Raw genomic sequence first — 20088 nt, forward strand, 5'->3', positions numbered from 1 at the left:
AAAAAAAAAAAAAAATCTTCTAAGCATTATGAAACACTGTGACATTAAAGCAAGCCAATTAAGAAGGCAATAAAGGAGATACATTAAGGTATTTAAGCCCCTCACCGCACAAATTTCCCTACATAAACCCAATCCCATCAGCTCTATGAATTCTCAACCTGCAGAACAACTTTTCTTGGCATTCGTCCTCTTTGGCATTTCTATTAGAGTTTAACAATCAACTCCCTAATTTGTGAAGTGCTCTCCTTCCTCCGTTGCTTTAAGTGACTTCTAGTTCTCTTCCCTTCTTCTTAAATGCTGGCTGCTATGCCTTCCCTCACCCCGTACTGCAGTGCTCAACCCTCTTCTCTTCTGCTTTCTCTTTATTCCCATAGTTTCAACTACTATTTCCACAACAATTATTCCTAATATCATCCTAACATGTCCAACAGACTGTTGAATATTGTCATCTGGATAAAACCCAGCCTTCTGATATGACCACTATGGCCTTTTTCTTCTTCCCTGCTCACAGTCAGATTGCCAGATATTGTCAATTCTCCTCAACTTCTCAAGAATCCATCCTTTTTTTTTCTTATTCCTAGTTACCATTCCCACTTGGCTTCATATTTCCTGATCCCTGGGGGATGAAAATAGCCTCTGGACTGGCCTTACTCCTTTCTGCCACTCCCACAACAAATGACTAGAAACCCTATTATCACACGTAAGGGCTAGTGCCAAGTATTGAGGCATTTCTGCAATCTGTAGGCAGATTAACCCTCCTGAAGCACTGCTTTGATCATAGCACTTCGCTGCTCTGAACACTTCAGCAGTTCCTCAATACTCAGGAGCTCTACAATATTAACCCAAGCTACCATTAACAGACTGATTTGCTTTCTTCCCATCCTTTTATATCATGTGCATTTCCTAACAGATATTCTGGCCTACATGGGGGTGCCTACTCATCTCAAGTGAGCAGTAATTATTCAACAAACTATTGTTTTGCCTGGTCATTTTCCCTTGTTTTGTCATTACAAAAATTCAAACATTCTAAACAGAGATGACTATACCTCAACTTTGTAACCCCTCTGGAGTTACAATACTAATTCCCTTTGACAATCAGAATGAAACTGTGTTCTCAGAACAGAAGCTACTCAGGAGTTCTCAGATGTGACAAAGGAAGGGTGGAAGAAGGTATGTGATAACGTAACTGACGGTATCCATGCCACTGTAGTACAAACCAAATCCAGAGATCAGTGGAACCTAAAGACTAATAAGCAGGATGGTTCAGAGAACCAAGAATCTCAGAATTTGGGTGAACAAGTACTAACATTTAAGTCTTACTATCAAACACCCTCAAGGTATTTCTGGGACTCTACTAACACCTCAAATTCAGTAAGACATTCCCTTCCCAGTTACAAGAATCACGATCCTGAAAATGCTTCTGAAATAATTCACAGTGGAAAAACATAGTTTTTGGGAACACACTGTGAGGGCAGAAAGTAAAAAAAAAAAAAAGAAAAGAAAAACGTATAGTTTTAAGGGAAATAATGGGCTTGGAGAACCCAGGAAATTCACAAAAATTTCCTTCCATTCTTTAAAATAAAGCAATATCATCCTAGAAGAAGGGAATTATAAATAAAATATATAATAAAGCAATAAAAGTTAACGGGTATAGCAATGGCATTTTATCTATCTTAAATTAGGGATCACAGATATAATCTATTTGTTTTATATTTTGATGCTTAGACACTTCTGTGATCTCCCTCTTGGGCAAGTTAACAGGATTCTTATTTATTCACTTTGCTTTTTGCAGCTAACATGCATGTAAAAATCACTTTTCTGCTTTTGGTCTCCCAAAACCTCAATGCCTGTTAATTCTGTGACTCAACTCTGATTCTTCTCACTAAGTCACACTCAGAGAACCAAATTTTATTATACATGGTAGAAGGAATACTTAAGTTGCAGCAAAGGCAAACAAAGGCAAATGTGTCTATAACAATTTTTCTTAGAGGGAAATTAGAACTGGTGAAAACCTGTATTTAAGACCTAATTAACATCTTCTCTCTTAAGCTACATTTCTTTCCTAATTTTCCCCCATGTTGTTCAGTGTTAGCCATCATTTCTCTAGATATCTCATTTTCAAATCTGGAGTCATATTTCACTTCTCTGACTATATCAGCCTTTAAATTAAATTCATCTCAAAGCCAGTAACTCTTAAATTTATCAATTCCTCTTTATTCTCACTGCACCACTCTAATAAGTTCTCCTCTTCACACATGCAGACCATGTGGGGCCTTTCAATCAAAAGACTTGAGCCCTTCTTGAACTCAGGAAAGTTTCTCGTTTCTATAACTTTCCTCCATTTTCTCTATCTGTTCTTATTAGCATTTTTATTACAGGACTTTTAAAGGCTACTAAATCTAGCTTCTGTATTGCTTTAACTTTTCTCTCATATTTTTTATCTTTGTCTTTCTGCTATACTCTCAGAGAATCCCTGAATTTTTTCTTCTAAGCTAGCTAATTTGATCTCTACTCCATCTACTGAATTTTTAAAAGATCATATGTTAATTCCAGTAGTTTCTTTTCCATAGCAATCTTTTCCTTTTTGGGTGGACATGGTATCTTCCCAAATCTCTCTGTGGATTTAAAGTTTATTCTGTACCCTATATAAACTGTCTCCTCTGGTGTTTCATTATTCAGTTAGTTGAATTTGGTGCCTCTCTTTCAAACTGCTGGTTTTCCTGAAAAGCATGGCTCTTCCTGGTTGTCTATTCCTATTTGTAGATGAGGGTCTAGACTAGAGTTATATTCTGACTGCTGGGGTGAACTTGTTCAGCCCAAGTGAGAATTCCTGTTTGCCCAACAATAAACTTAAATTCAGATCACAGGAGTCCTATCTAGAATGAGTCCATAAGCGAGAAAGAAACCATGTAACCAGCCAGGTTCTCCTTTAATGGTGGAAGAGTATCCCATCTTCCAGGTGCTGGAGGGTCAATATCCTTCAGGATAGCTGCAAGTTACCTAAACTACTGCCCCTATCTTTCTTGCTATACAGCACTCACTTTGGAATTTCCTATGGACAAACAAGCAATTCAGAGAGCTGAATTTTGGGCATTATCCCAGCAGGAAAACCATTACAGGCACCTATACTAATAGGTAAATGGTTTAGTTTTCCATGGCTTCAATTATCTGGCTGTACTCATGGCTTGTTCAACCTCCAAGTGCCTCCCTGCTTTTGATGTTGGTGGTACTGCAGGATGCCAATTCTTGGCTGGTGCTTTATACTTTCTGAATAAGGTCACACGTTCACTAAGCTCTCTTAGGTTTTGCCATTGATTGATTTCCAATTGCTTTATTCAACCAGAAATTCATCATGTTCTGATTCATACCGCTGAGGTTTTCTTGTTTCTCTGGATTTCTTTTTACATTCTTCATGTGATTTTAGAAGGAAGGAAAAAATAGGCCAGGCACAGTGGCTCATGCCTGCAATCCCAGCACTTTGGGAGGCCAAGGTGGGCGGATCACAAGGTCAGGAGATCGAGACCACCCTGGCTAACACGGTGAAACCCTGTCTCTACTAAAAAAAAAATAGAAAAAATTAGCCGGGCGAGGTGGCGGGCGCCTGCAGTCCCAGCTACTCGGGAGGCTGAGGCAGGAGAATGGCGTGAACCCGTGAGGCAGAGCTTGCATTGAGCCAAGATGCGCCACTGTACTCCGGCCTGGGCGACAGAGCGAGACTCTGTCTCAAAAAAAAAAAGGGGGGGGGGAAGAAAAAATGTGTGTGTTCTCTAGTCTATGTTGAATTTGAAGTCATTGTGAATTTTTATGTGCCAAATAAAACAGCATGGAAATATGTAAATATAAAAAAAGCAAAAGAACCTATGAGACAGCAATAAAAAAAAAATCAATAGTAGTGGAAGGTTACAACTCTATCAACACTTAACAGATCAACTACTCTAAAAGGAAAGAGAAAATGTATATAATCGGTATTAATCTAATAACTGTAATTCAAATTCCATTCTCTAAGAAAAGAATATTTTATTTTCAAACAGTCCTGCCTACTCCATGTCAAGAAGTGGAAAAGAAAATATCTACTATTGTAAACAGAGCCCCATCCTTCCTTGCCCTGTCCCATTTGGAACTTTTGTAGGCTTTGCTCAAATATTCAAGGCCCAGTTTTTGTATTAGTTTTTCCATAAAACCATGTTGAGCCAATCAGTAATTTCAAGGTTTTGTTTGTTTAAAATTTAAGAGTCCAAACTTTCACAATCTATTAAAACTTGGCCCTAAAATGATAAACCTTCTTAAAGCCTGATTTTCTCAAAGCCCCATTCCTGCTCAGATTAAGAGTTGACACACTACTCTCTGAACTCACTTGTACCAATGAGCTACAAACACTACACTGTTTTAAATGCTTTTGTTTTTAAGACTTAGCTTGATGGGAGGAAATGCACACACTTTCTAACTAGTTTTCAGATATTTAAAGCAGTAGAGCCTCCTTAATAAAGTATTGCCATTTAATGCATTCAATAATTTAGCAATATCCATGTTCATTACACAACATTCTACCATATATCATGATGGAATGAGTAAAACAACTCTTTGGATCACTCGTTTATTTCATAGTGAAAAACTTTAAAGTAGCTTACTAGCTTACTAGTTTTTGTTGAAATTCTGAAAAGAAATTGTATTCACATTTCCTCTACTGAAGTATTCTACCTTTAGGTGCAGATTTAGTTCGAGCAGTGTGAGAAACACTTAATGTAATCGAAGGATGAAGACAGTATTTTGACACAGTATCAAGTGGAGATTTAGACTACGCTATACATGGAATAAATGAAATAAAACCATCCTAGGTAAAATTTTTAAAAGATTAATTTCTGTCAAATGCAGCACATGATGAAGAAAAGTTTAAGTATCAGAAACTGTTTTCTTACCCATTTCCTTTTTCTTGCACCTGCTACTTTTCCCGAAATTGGGCATTTAATTTATCTCTGAACTAGTCATTAACATAGTTGTTAACTTAGTAAGTTCTTTTCTTACCAAACCCCTTCTCAATGAGCAATGTCTCCTTGTATTAGAAAATCTTTCTGGCCGGGTGCGGTGGCTCACGCCTATAATCCCAGCATTTTGGGAGGCTGAGGCGGGCGGATCACAAGGTCAGGAGATCGAGAACATCCTGGCCAACATGGTGAAACCCTGTCTCTACTAAAATACAAAAACTTAGCCAGGCATGGTGGTGCACGCCTGTAGTCCCACTACTCAGGAGGCTGAGGCAGGGGAATTGCTTGAACTCAGGAGGCAAAGGTTGCAGTGAGCCAAGATCGTGCCACTGCACTCCAGCCTGGTGACAGAGCGAGACTCCGTCTCAAAAAAATGAAAGAAAGAAAAGAAAACCTTTCTGATACCATATTAGGATTTGGGGTTTTTTTAAATTAGTGCATTCTCGCTTTCATGTTACTTTATTCAAGCTAATTAAGTGCTTTCCTTCATTTTCTGGTAAATTGTTATAAAAATCATGCCTTGCAGGTTTACAGTTTTTAAAACGTTCTAAATTTTCTTTTTCTTTTTGAGACGGAGTTTCACTCTTGTTGCCCAGGTTAACACTTACAGTATTCTCTGTACACCTTAAACACCGGCAAGAATATAATACTAGGCCTTTCAACAACTAGAACAAATATTTTAAATGGACAGTTCCAGAATTGTGGGGTATTTTTACATTGATCTTTTGCCAATGCAATTAGCAATGTGTTTTGCACATGGAATTTAATCCTTTAATCATTAAAAAAATAATAAAAGAAAAGAACAAGCTGGGCAATGCGGGGGCAGGTTTGAAATACACCTGCTTCTCACAAGACCAACAATAGGCATGCTCCAGGTTGAGTATCAGCAACCATTAATTTCATGACCATTCTCTGGAGCAAAGCTAGGGAGCCAGCTAATTTTTACCCCAAAAATATCTCCAAACTAGGCTTTTTCCAGGGAGTTGGGAAGACAATAAAAACAAGATAATAATCTAAAAGAGGGGAAGAAACTGGGAGAAAGCACAAACATATATAATTTGAGATAAGAAAAAAAACACAGATACAGAAAAAAAGAAAACGACTTGTATGAAAATGGTCTAGAATTCTACACTAGCACATTGAGGGAAAATGTAAATTACCAGCATTAACTCAATAAAAGAAAATCCAATCATGAATATTTTTTTAAAAGGGGGGAGGGGCCTGAGCACAGTGGCTCACACCTGTAATCCCAGTGCTTTGGGAAGCCAAGGCAGATCACTTGTAGCCAGGAGTTCAAGACCAACCTGGACAAAATAGCTAGACTCCATCTTGACAAAATAATTTTAAAAATTAGCTAGGCAGCTGGGCGTGGTGACTAATGCCTGTAATCTCAGCACTTTGGGAGGCCGAGGTGGGTGGATCACCTGAGGTCAGAAGTTCGAGACCAGCCTGGCCAACATGGTGAAACCCCATCTCTATTAAAAATACAAAAATTAGCTGGGCGTGGTTGCTCGCGCCTGTAGTCCCAGCTACTAGGGAGGCTGAGGCACGAGAATCACTTGAACCCAGGAGGCAGAGGTTGCAGAGAGCCGAGATCACACCACTGCACTCTGGCCTGGGTAACAGAGTGAGACTCAGTCTCAAAAAAAAAAAAAATTAGCTAGCCATGGTGGCACATGTCTGTAGTCCTAGCTACTCAGGACGCTGAGGTGGGAGGATCACCTGAGCCCAAGAGTTCAACACTAGAGTGAGCTATGATTGTCCCACTCCACTCCAGTCAGGGCAACAGGGTGAGACCCCCGTATCTTTTACAAACGAAAAGAGAAAAGTTGTCTAATGTTACCCCTTTCACAAAGCTCCAGTCTTTCCCCAAAGCTTTTTTTTTTTTTTTAAATAGAGAAGCAGTCTCTCTATGTTGCCCAGGCTGGTCTCGAACTCCTGAGCTCAAGTGATCCTCCCACCTCAGCCTCCTAAAGTGCTAGGATTACAGGCATGAGCCCCATACCCCGCCTTTTGAGAAAACTATCTGAATTGAGGAAGAAAGCTTTCTCAACTCCTCTTACAAAATTAATTTACCATTTAAAACAAAATCTAGGCTGGGCACGGTGGCTCACACCTGTAATTCCAGCACTCTGGGAGGCCAAGGCAGGAGGATGACCTGAGGTCAGGAGTTCAAGAGCAACATGACTAATATGGTGAAACCCCACCTCTACTAAAAATACAAAAATTAGCCCGGCTTAGTGGCGGGTGCCTGTAGTCCCAGCTACTCAGGAGGCTGATGCAGGAGAATCACTTGAACCCGGGAGGCAGAGGTTGCAGTGAGCCGAGATCGTGCCACTGCACTCCAGCCTGGACGACAGAGTGAGACTCTGTCTCAAAAAAAAAAAAAAAAAAAAAAAACCCTAACAAAAATAACTTAACCAAACTACAAACTTGGTTAATTATGAATCCCAAGTCAAGTATCTGCAAATGTGATCCATAACGTAAATTAAAAAAAAAAAAACAAATCTATGTACATGTATGCATGCGCGCGCACACACACACACACGCACACAGACCTTGGCACACTATGGGTACTCTAAAATTCACGGATGGAGCCAAATAATGGCCCAAATTAATAGGTCAAAAAATAAACCGCCTGATATTCTCAATACATGCTGAAAAGTTGAAACTGAACATCTACTTTTGATTTAAAGCAAACTTCTGAGTCAAATTGGGATAGTTATTTAACAGTTAAAAGATCAAATTAACAGGATACATGCTAAAACATGGATGACCTCGAAAACAATATGCTAAGTGAAAGGAGCCAGACACGAAAGACCACGTTATACGATTCCATTTATATGAAACGTCAAGAACAAGCAAATCCATGCAGACAGAAGGTAGATTAATGGTTGCTAGGGGATGAAGGCAGCGGGGAGAGGAGAGTGATTACCAATAGGTATAGGGTTTCTTTTTGGGGTGACGAAAATGTTCTAATTAATGGTAATAGTTACAGAACTCTGCATCTACTAAAAAACCACTGAAATGTACATTTTAAAGGGTAGATTTAATAATAGCTTTATCTCAATAAAGCTGTTTAAAAAATACTCAAGTATATGCAATCTTAAACCAGTTCATGTCAGAATGTGTGTTTTGGGATATGAGAATGATGTCAGTCATCACTTTATAACAAAGACATCTATTAAACCTAAGGTAAAACATTAGAAGTATTCCCTCTAAAGTCAAAATTAAGACAAGAATGGCCATTAATACTATTATTATAGGATTGTGTGAGAAATGCCAGCCAGCGCAATTAGATAAGATGATGAAATACAAGACAAGACATAATTATTATTTGAAGGAAATTAAACTTATTTGCATATGCTGTATCTAGGAAATCCAAGAGAATCAACTGAAAAACTATTATCAGTGTAAATTCATAAGGTGTGCTGGTACAAAATTAATATATTTGAAGACAAAAGCTTTCTTATGTAAACACTTAAGAATGAAAAAATCCCACTGATAAGAGTAATTAAAAACTCTACTGTGTGGGAATTTTTTTTTTTTTTTTTTAGACAGAGTTTCACTCTTGTTGCCCAGGCTGGAGTGCAATGGTGCGATCTGAGCTCACCGCAACCTCCACCTCCCGGGTTCAAGCGATTCTCCTGCCTCAGCCTTCCGAGTAGCTAGAACTACAGGCATGCGCCACCACGCCCAGCTAGGGATTTCTTTTTTTTTCTTTTCTTTTAAGACAAATAAATAGAGAAAGCAATCTTGCTTTTGAATATGTTACATTAGGGCCAGGTGCAATGGCTCACACCTGTAATCCCAGCACTTTGGGAGGCTGAGACAGGTAGATCACTTGAGGTCAGGAGTTTGAGACCAGGTTGGCCAACATGGTGAAACTCCATCTCCATTAAAAATACAAAAGCCTCAGGAGGCTGAGGCAGAAAAATCACTTGAACACAGAAGGCAGAGGTTGCAGTGAGCCGAATTTGCACCACTGCACTACATTCCAGCCTGGGCGACAGAGGGAGACTGTCTTCAAAGAAAAAACAAAAGAATATGTTGGATTAGTAGTATCAATTCTCCCTTAATTAACCTCTACATTCAATCAAAATCCCAATACATCTATCTTTAAATCAACTGACCTTGTATGTGTAGGTCAACTTTTGGACTCTATCCTGTGCCATTGGTCAATCTGGCTTTGCGCCCACTAATTTAATCACTGTAGCTTTATAATCAGTGTTGATATATGTTAGTGTAAGTCTTCCAACTTTTTCTCAAGATTGCCTTTGCCATTCTTGGCCCTGTGCCTTTCCATATAAATTTGAGAACCAGCCTATCCAAATGAAAAAAAAACAGCAGCAGCAGCAGCAACAGCCCTATTGAGATATTTACTGCGATTGCACTGAACTTCTGTATATATCAATTTAGAGAGAACTGACATCTTTACAATACTGACACTTCCAATCCAATGAACATGGTTATCTCTTTCCATTAATTTAGGTCTTCTTTCATTTATTTTAGTAAGGTTTTTATTGAAGGCCTTGGTACACTTTGTTGGATTTATTTCAAGGTATCAGATGTTCTTTGACCTTACTATAAATTATATTAGTTTTCAAATTTGATTTTCAAATTGTTTGCTGCTGGTATAGAGAAACAGAGTTGATTTTTGCATCTCAGTGTTCCCCAAGTATAATACAATAAAATTAGAAACAAATCACAGAGATAACAGTAATACAAAAAGAAAATCCTATAAATACAAAGTTCTAAATAATTTTAATGGGCAACAGGAAAATTATGGAGATCACGATATATTTAGAACTAAATAATAAAAACCAATTCATGTCAAAAATCATAGTATCCAGAGATAGGGAGAGGCTGGTTAACAGATACATTATAGCTAAATAGGGGGAATAAGTTCTAGTGTTCTATAGCACTGTAGGGTGATTATAGTTAAAAGTAATTCATTGTGTATTTTCAAATATCTAGAAGAAAGGATGCTGAATGTTCCCAACACAGAGAAATGATAAATGCTGAAGTGACAGATATGCTAATTACCCTGATTTGACCATTACATTGTATACATGTACATAATGACTCTACCCCATAAATATGTACATTTTGGCTGGGCTCAGTGGCTCACACCTGTAATCCCAGCACTTTGTGAGGCCGAGGCGGGTGGATAACCTGAGGTCAGGAGTTTGAAACCAGCCTGGCTAACACGGTGAAACCCTGTCTCTACTAAAAATACAAAAATTAGCCGGGTATGCTGGTGCACGTCTGTAATCCCAGCTACTCAGGAGGCTGAGGCAAGAGAATCACTTGAATTTGGGAGGCGGAGGTTACAGTGAGCCGAGAGCACACCACCGTACCCCACCCTGGGCGACAGAGCGAGACCCACTCTCAAAAAAAAAAAAAAAAAAAATTTCAATTTTTTTAAATAGCATCCAATTATAGTCTAGAGAAAATTTCATAGTTTTTAGTGTATACATTATAAAAATAGATTAAATATGAATGAGCTAAGCCTCTAAATTTTTAAATGTCAGAATGAATGCAAATAAATCAGAAGGAAAATATTAACCACAGGAGTAGAAATAGAAAGGATCAATAAAAATAACTATGTTAAAAGTCTAATAATAAAGGCAGCTACTGGCAATACTGATCAGAAAAAAAGGAACAAACTAACAAAATTAGGTTTTCAAAAGTCATCAGGGAAATCTGTATTTTATAATAATGCATCTGAAATTTAATATTTTTCTATAAAATTGTTCACTTTGTATAAATGACCAAAAAAACCTCAAGAACAGCTAAAAAAAGACTTATCATCATGAAAGAAACAATTATCAGAAACCACAAATTTACACTCAGAAGACACCAAGCACAGATAATTTCACAGATGGGTTCTTACTTTTAAGAAACAGATCGTCTTGCTCGGACAAGGTGGCTCACGTCTGTAATCCCAGCACTTAGGGAGGTCAAGGTAGGCCCATCACCTGAGGTCAGGAGTTCGAGACCAGCCTGGCCAACATGGTGAAACCCGCCTCTACTAAAAACTGCAAAAATTAGCCGGGCATGGTGGCGGGCACCTGTAATCCCAGCTACTCAGGAGGCTGAGGCAGGAGAATCACTTGAACCAGGGAGGTAGAGATTGCAGTAAGCCGAGATCATGCCACTGCACTCCAGCCTGGGCAACAGAGAGAGATTCTGTCTCCAAAAAAAGAAAAGAAAACAGATTGTCTCTATTAAACAGCAACTGTTTAAAAAAAAAAAGAAAGAAAGAAAGAAATACTCCCCAATTTATCTTATGAGGTTAATATAACTTTGTTATCCAAACAAGATTACATAAAAAAGGAAAAGTACATGGCAATAACAAAGATATGCAAATATCCAGGAATCCAAAAACAGTTTAAAATAGAAAATGTAGGACCCACACTGTAGCTCACGCCTATAATCCCAGCTCTTTCGGAGGCCCAGACAGGACAATTGCTTGAGACCAGGAGTTCAAGACTAGCCTGTGCAACGTGGCAAGACCGTCTCTACAAAAAAATTTAAAAAATCAGCCCAGCATGGTGGCACATGCCTATGGTCCCAGCTACTTGGGAGGCTGAGGTGGGAGGATGGCTTGAGCCCAGAAGGTCAAGACTGCAGTGAGCCATGCACTCCCACCTGGGCAACAGAGCAAGACCCCATCTCAAAATGAAAAATAAAAAAACTAAAAATAAAACAGAAGAGTAATGAACTTCATCACACCAATAGATGTAGCAAAAGCATTAGCAAAATTAAAATCCTGCTCATGGAAGAAACTATAAAATGATAAATAAAAGAGAACTGCAACTAAAAAATATCATCCAGCCTGGCCAGGATAGTGAAACCCCATCTCCACTAAAAATACAAAAAAAAAAAAAGAAATTAGCTGGGCACGGTGGCACATGCCTGTAGTTCCAGCTACCTGGGAGGCTGAGGCAGGAAAATGGCTTGAACCTCGTAGGCAGAGGTTGCAGTGAGCGGAGATCACACCATTGCACTCCAGCCTGGGCGACAGAACAAGACTCTAGTTCAAAATAAATAAATAAATAAAAATATCATCAGCACCCCCTCTCAAAAAAGCCCACTACAATATCATATTTAATGACAAAACATTAGAAGCACTCCATTAAACTAGGGAAGGATGCCCATTATCAATGCTTCTACTGAACACTTCAATAGAGGAATTAGTCAATGCAGTAAAACCAGAACAAGAAATAGGAGGCAAGAAGGAATGGAAAAGAAGAAAAAAAACTATATTATTCACAGACATGAAAACTACTTAGAAAATACAAAAGAATTATGAACTGTGTTTCTGTTTGTCTGTTTTGTTTTGAGACGAAGTCTGCCTGTCTTGGCCTCCCAAAGTGCTGGGATTACAGGCGTGAACCACCACACCCGGCCCATGAACTGTTATTACGACTACATTTCTCTGACTCTGAAGATACTGATTGTAAGCTGTACCCTTATTTTACACACGACTAAGAAAAAAAATTGCCAATTAAACTGATACAGTATTTTCTTATTATCTAGGATTTTCACTCTAGATTTATCAAGACAATTCAGACTTATTTAGACAGACTTTCATCACATCTTGTGCATAAGAAGCAAAAGAAATTGGCCAGGCACAGTGGCTCATGCCTGTAATCCTAGCACTTTGGGAGGCTGAGGCGGGCGGATTGCCTGAGTTCAGGAGTTCAAGAACAGCCTGGGCAACACGGTAAAACCCTGTCTCGAGTAAAATATAAAAAATTAGCTGGGCATGGCGGCGTGCGCCTGTAGTCCCAGCTACTTGGGACGCTGAAGCAGGAGAATTGCTTGAACCTGGGAGGTGGAAGTTGCAGTGAACCGAGATCGTGCCACTGCACCCCACCTTGGGCGACAGAGCAAGACTCCATCTCCAAAAACAAAAAGCAGCGAAATAAACTGTTAAGGTATTCCTACAACTTCACATTCAAGGTCCTACTATGGATTGCTTTTCCACTTAAAACTGTTCAACTGTTGCTAACAATATTGTGCTCTGCCAATAAGAGTGTTGGTGATGCAGCACTTCTTAAAATGATCCATTATTATTTATGGGATTTTCTTTCAAGGCAGACACACACTTCGCAATTTCTTCCACCTCCAGTTTTATTGTTTGGCATGAAATAACAATACAACAATGCACATACTCATTTAAAGCGATGACAAAATGAAGAGCCCTGACCAAGTTTGTGCATGTGCAGGCAATGATAACTACATCATGACTGCTGCCTAGATAACAGTGATTATAGAACACCATCAAAGATCTATTTTGATTTCAGATATGTGAAGATGTAGAGGGGAAAAGTGTACCTCAGAATCTATGTAATATGATGCGAGTTCAGCAAGGTTACTTGATTAATACATGTAAGTCAACAGTGATCCTTATACATCAGCAATAATAGAAATTATAACTAAAAGAAAATCCTATTCACAATGACAACAAAATTACACAGTATCTAACAAAAATATATAATAAAAGTTGTGCGAGAGCTTTATGAAAAGTAGTAGCACATACCCAGAATTCAAATCCCAGCTCTATTAGCATTTATCTACATGAATCTATGTATTTATTCTATAAATTTGAGGCAAATATAAAAATCCAACAGTTTTCACAGAAATTGACAAACTAACCCCAAAATAAGCAAAGGGAGGAAAACAGCTAAAATAATCCTGAAGGAAAAGAATATATATTAAGTTTTAATTATAAAGTCATTATTATTAAATCAGGATAATATAGATATTGAGATAGGCAAACAGGTCAATGAAACTAAAAGAGAGAAACTAAAAACAGATACATATGCGGGAATATGATATACCTCAGGAGTTGCATTACAAATCAGTGGGGAGAAATGCTGAACTATTTGATAAATCCACATGAAAAAGACATGATTCCTATGTCACACAGTACAGAAAAAACTCCGGTGAATTAATGACTTAATATGAAAAAGCACAGTATCACTACAACCTTGGGGTAAAGGAAGAACTTATTGAAGACATAAGAAAACACAAGCCATAAATGAAAAAAACTGAGAACTGGCTACCATCATATTAAGAAGTCCTACATAAAAAATTTTCCACAGAGTTAAAAGCCAAGCCACAGACCAGAAAAAGGTATTTTCAGTGTATATAATCACAAATTAGTATCCAGAATATAAAACCCATAAACCAGCCAGCCACAGTGGCTCACACCTGTAATCCCAGCACTTTTGGAGGCCAAGGAGGGCCGATCACTTGAGGTCAGGAGTTCAAGACAAGCCTGGCCAACATGGTGAAACCCTGTCTCTACTGAAAACACAAAAATTAACTGGGCGTGGTGGCAGGTGTCTGTTATTCCAGCTACTCAGGAGGCTGAGGCAAGACAATTGCTTGAACCTGGGAGGCAGAGGCTACAGTGAGCCCAGACCATGTGCCACTGCACTCCAGCCTGGACAACAGAGCAAGACTCCATCTCAAAAAAATAAAAATAAATAAATAAAACCCATATACCAATAAGGAGGAGGCAACAATCCAACAGAAAAATGGACCAAAGGTATATATGCACAAGCAATTCATAGAATACTCTGATGGCCAATAAATATATGGAGGAAAAAAAGGTCAACCTCACTAGTAATCTTAGAAATGCAAAATGCAAATAGCAAGGAGATGCCATTTATACCCAACAGATTGGGGAAAAATTGCAAAATCTAATCCTTTGGCAGTGATTTGGAGAAACGGGATCAAACACAGCTGGCGGGAGTGTCAAATAGAAGACAATCTGCCACTTTGGCAATTCCCAGTAAAGTTGACAATGCACAGACTTCCTAAATGAAGCAATTCTACTTCTACTATATGTATATAATCCCAAGAAAGACAAACCATGTATAAGGATGTTCATAGCAGTAGTGTTTGAAATTCAAAAACTGCAAAGAGCCTATCGGTCCCTCCAAAAATAGATAAATAAACCACAGTATATTTATACACTGAAATACAAATAAAATGAACGAACCAGACCAGCAGTTTTCAAACTTCGTGGTCTCAAGACTCCTTTGCATTCTTAAAAATTAAGGAGCACAATAAAATTTAAAAAACAAAACAAAAAACAAAAATTAAGGACCACAAAGAGTTTTTATGTGGGTCGTATCTTTTTTTTTTTTTTTTTTTTTGTTGAGACAGAGTCTCGCTCTGCCGCCCAGGCTGGAGTGCAGTGGCCGGATCTCAGCTCACTGCAAGCTCCGCCTCCCGGGTTCACGCCATTCTCCTGCCTCAGCCTCCCCAGTAGCTGGAACTACAGGCGCCCGCCACCTCGCCCGGCTAGTTTTCACCGGGTTAGCCAAGATGGTCTCGATCTCCTGACCTCGTGATCCGCCCGTCTCGGCCTCCCAAAGTGCTGGGATTACAGGCTTGAGCCACCGCGCCCGGCCATGTGGGTCGTATCTATAGATGTTCATCATACTAGAAATTAAAACTGAGACCTTTAAAAGCACTTATTAACCCATAAAAATACTTTTTTTTATTCTTTTTATCCCTTTTGTTGAGATATTTTTTAACTTTTATTTTAGGTTGAGGGGTACATGTGCAGGTTTGTTGCGCAGGTAAACTCGTGTCACGGGGGTTTGTGGTACAGATTATTTCACCACCCAGGTATTTAAGCCCACTACCCAATAGTTATCTCTTCTGATCCTCTCCCTCCTCCCTCCCTTCACCCTCTAGTAGACCCCCAGTGTCTGTTGTTTCCTTCTTTATCTTCATCAGTTAGCTCCCACTTGTCCAAGTGAGAATATTCAGTATTTGGTTTTCTGTTCCTGTTAGTTTGCTAAGGATAATAGCCTCCAGCTCCATCTATGTTTCAGCAAAAGACATGATCTCGTTCTTTTTTATGGCTGCATATTTACTTTAAAATAACTATTTTTCTAAACAAAAAATAATAATAAAACAAGTGGCACTGTTTTACATTTTTGCAAATCTCTTTCATGTCTGGCTTAATAGAAGCCGGCTGGATTCCCATAAGTGTTTCTGCATTCCATCCATTATGATACCATATGTCATGCAGCCTCTGTATAGTATTCCTATAGTATACACGAAAATGTGGGTGAAAAGGGCAAATAAAAAGTATTACGAAAATAGTTTTGACTTCATGGACCCCCTGAAACAATCTTAGGGATCCCCAGGAATCCCTGGAGCACACTTTGAAAACTGCTGGACTAGATAAACACATTGCATGGATAAATCTCAAAAACACACTGTTAAGTGAAAATAATATATAAGGTATGGTTATGATACTGTTTATGTAAAGTCGAACACACAAGCGATACCTGATATTGTTTTGGTACATACATATTGGTACAACTGATTACTTCTGGTGAAAAGAAGACAGAAAGAGGATGGGGAGGGACCCTTTCAATCTGTGAGATTTTATTTCTTTAAACAACAAAAAGATATGAATCAAATATGTAGCAAAACATTAAGAGCTCTTAAATCTGGGTGATTCTGATTTTCAGTAACTTTAAAATATTCCATAACACTTTTTAAATATATTTTTTAAATGCCTAATGGCTGTGTACTCAAGGCCACACAATTTCCTTAGAGTATACTTCCTTTGAGTAAAATACAATTACAAGATACCTGGGTTTTATAAAATGTTGTCTGGAAAAATAATTTGGCAGGAATAAGAATAGGCTGGCCATATTCCAATCAGATAAGGGGTGGCGGGAGGGAGTTACTCCTTGACCTGGTGCCCTAATAAGTGTGCCTTAATATGTATATCCCTTAGTCAAAAAACACACTGACTAGATACCTGATTTTGAACAGCTGAAAACTATTCAACTACATAAAATTCTCTGCACCCAATAACTGAAATGATTGCTTTTAGAGATAATGGTCCATATGCCAGGTACTGCTTGGAGACAAAGATAAATGAGAACTTGTCTCTATATTCACAGTGTAGAAGAGAAAAACATAAACACACAGTTCAAATACATTAAATGCTAAATTAAGAGGAATCCCACCATAGAAGACAGAGAAGGCACAGAGTTTCTGAAACACAGAGCACTTTTATATAATACACCTGTTAACATGCTGTGCAAGTTTCCCAATTCGGGAAATACTGGGTTTAAGAATAAGTGGGATGAAAAGAAAGTGAAGATAGGTGAGGTTTTTGTAAGATGAGCAAACCTAGGAATATTTGTAAAGAGAGGATAATGATGCAAGAGACGGCATCACGGACAGAGCTCCGTCCCTAAGGAGGCAGCCACGGTGAAGAGCACGCGCAGAGCAGCAGTGGGGCCTGTGAGAGAGCAATCCCTCCTGCAATCCCCCCTGCGGCAAAAGGAGGAAGGCCTAGGTGAAGACAGAGGAAAGGCACGAAGCGGAAGGGAGGGAGACTTGGCTCTTTATCAGATGGCCATCTACCCTTCTCAGTGAAGTAAAAGATTGGGTAATCTTTGCTGAAGGTGAGAGATTTCAAGGACCAGTTGAGTAGTTTCAAGAGTGAAAAAAAGTTTGGAATTGCCAGTGTACACAAGAATAAATAATACAAAGAAGATTATCAGTGACAGTATCAGTCTAGATGGGTTAAGTGAGAGGAAGCATTTGCAATGAGAGTAAGCATTTACAAAAAGCAATGTGGAAAAAAACATTGTAACACATTCTTGAGCATGTTTTCTTAAAAAAAAGAAATCTGCATCTATCTGAAAAATACACAGAAATTAAAAACTAACACCTTATTTATCCAGGGTGGTTGGATTCGAAGGTGTTCCACCAGTCAATTTTCCAAAGTTTCCCAAAGTTTCAAGGTCTACCCTTTCAGGCAGAAATAATTTTACATTTAACCATTTCTAATTGAAACTAAACTACACACTTACCTGTCTTAATCACACAACTTGACTCTAATCTTAATCTTGAACATCCACTGTTGCTGTACTGGGCAGCAAAACAATTCTATCTTCTTAATAGTTCTTCTATGTCTTTCCCAGCTGTCAAAATATAAAAGCACCTGGTTCTTCTAAGTTTATGTTTACCCTTAACACCTCAACAACCACAGCCCGCCTTCGCAACTTACTTCTAGTCAGCCTCATGCAATGCACTGTTTCTCGAACTTTTCTAAACCACAGCCCTTTATAATAAACATGAGACTCGCATTCCCTCCAGCCCTTTCATGGAGCACTGCTGCTCATGACCTGTTACAGTCTAGAAAAACGGAAAAACTGAAAATGGGTATCTATGCCACCTAAAGGTTTACATCATAAAATTCTAGGAAACAGGCAGGGCACGGTGGTTCATGCCTGTAATCCCAGCACTTTGGGAGTTCAAGGCAGGCAGATAACTTGAGGTCAGGAGTTCGAGACCAGCCTGGCCAACATGAAACCCCGCCTCGTGGCAGGATCCTGTAGTCCCAGCTACTCGGGAGGCTGAGGCAGGAGAATCACTTGAACCCGGGAGGCAGAGGTTGCAATGAGCCAAGATCACACCACTGCACTCCAGCCTGAGCGAGACTCGGTCTCAAAAAAAAAAAAAAAAAAAAAAAATTACCACGGGAATACTCATTTCTCATTTTCGTCAAATAATCCACAGCACTAGTCCTGTACTTTCCAACTATGGTAAATCAAATGTTAGAAACTCCTCCCTATTTGTGTACCACAGAAATTCTGACAACTCTGAGCAAAAGATTATTTCGGATGAGAAATCACGACAGAAAAAAGGAGCAGCTGTCTTAACAGAGACGCATCGTTCCAAAAGTAGCAAAATTTGCTTAACTTCTGAACATTCTTGTAATCGTTCTGATAAAAAAAAAAAAAAACATTGATCAACTTACTACTCTCATTATTTTTCAACTCTGAAACTTTCTCTAGTCCAATGGAACTACTAAGTACCGTAAAGCACAGCTCAGGGAACAGACAGCAGTGGGAGGCGGGCAGTGGGAGTCGGGAGAACGGCTTGAGCCCAGGAGTTCGAGACCAGCCTGGGGCAATATAGCAAGAACCTGTCTCAAAATAAAAAATAAATAAGTAAATAACCAGGTGCAGCTCAGGTGTGCCATCACTCTTCTAGTTGAGGGCACCCCTGCTGCCTCCCCCATTGAGTATAAGACCCTTCACCTGGCAAGCAAGCTCTTCTGCAATCTAACTTTTCTAGCCTGAATTCCCACCACTCCCCTACCAATACCATCCACTTTTGCCAAACTGTAAATACTTACTGTTTACTGAAGAAGCTTCACCCTTGAAACGTCCTTTCTCCACCTCCACCTCTACCTAACAAAGTCCTACCCATCCCTCGGTAACCTTCTCAAAATGCCACCTATTAATACTTCAGGAACCCGTCCCTCCCTGATCCTCCAATGGGAATCTTGCTTCCCTCGGAAATCCCAGTAATTAGTTGTACCTCTCACTTTACTGCATTTCACCTTGCCCCACCTACCTCTAAACATAAGACTTCTTGCAGCCACCGTCTGCATTACAAGAACCTTTTTAATGTTTCTTAGCATCTAGCACGGTGCATCGCTAACAGTAGGCTCCCCGTTTATCAAGAAAGTTGTACAATGTGCAATAAAAAAAGTACGTTAGGGAATGAAACTCCGCCTTAAAACTTCACAAATGAAAAATCGAAATAACATGACAGACAAATGCACAGTATGCACCACACTAAGTTGTCCACCAATACGAAAATAGAAAACGTCTGCCCTTCTTATTCCTCAATCAAAAAATACCACTAACAGATCACTAATTGCTTAAATCGTGTTTCAAGAAAGTTGTTTCCACATAAATGAGTACGAATGATTCAAAATTTCATTCCTCCGCTTTCGTGTTGTGTAATTTTTTTTCCTATAGGACAAAAGAATGGCAAAAACTTTCCCATCAATCTTTATTTTTCTTTATTCAGATACTCGGGGCGGTAAAGATTGTTGGGAAAACAACCGCATCGAAAACACCTTAGCACCCACATAGATTTGACTTAAGCAAAAATAACATTTCCTGGGGTCCCGTATGCCCTGTAAGCTCAGGTGTCCGGACTGCCACCTGCCCCGACTGCCCTCGGGTGGCTACAGGCGCGGGGTAAAGGCGCAGGGCCGGGGGCGCTGAGGGTGAAATAGTCCCGG

General features: G+C 39.2%; 1 protein-coding gene across 1 annotated transcript in view; it reads right to left on the reverse strand.

The window, feature by feature from the left end:
- The window catches only part of ZFX (zinc finger protein, X-linked), a 77248-nt gene that overhangs the window by 52599 nt on the left and 4561 nt on the right, over positions 1–20088 (reverse strand). The window contains exons 2-3 of the mRNA XM_011988000.1: positions 18866–18975; positions 17858–17968 (exon numbers count right to left, since the gene is read on the reverse strand). The gene's annotated coding sequence lies outside the window, so the exon portion shown is untranslated. The remainder of the gene's footprint in view (positions 1–17857; positions 17969–18865; positions 18976–20088) is intronic.

The sequence above is a fragment of the Mandrillus leucophaeus genome, unplaced genomic scaffold (genome assembly GCF_000951045.1).
Source record: "Mandrillus leucophaeus isolate KB7577 unplaced genomic scaffold, Mleu.le_1.0 Scaffold321, whole genome shotgun sequence".
In the NCBI taxonomy this organism is placed as follows: domain Eukaryota; kingdom Metazoa; phylum Chordata; class Mammalia; order Primates; family Cercopithecidae; genus Mandrillus; species Mandrillus leucophaeus.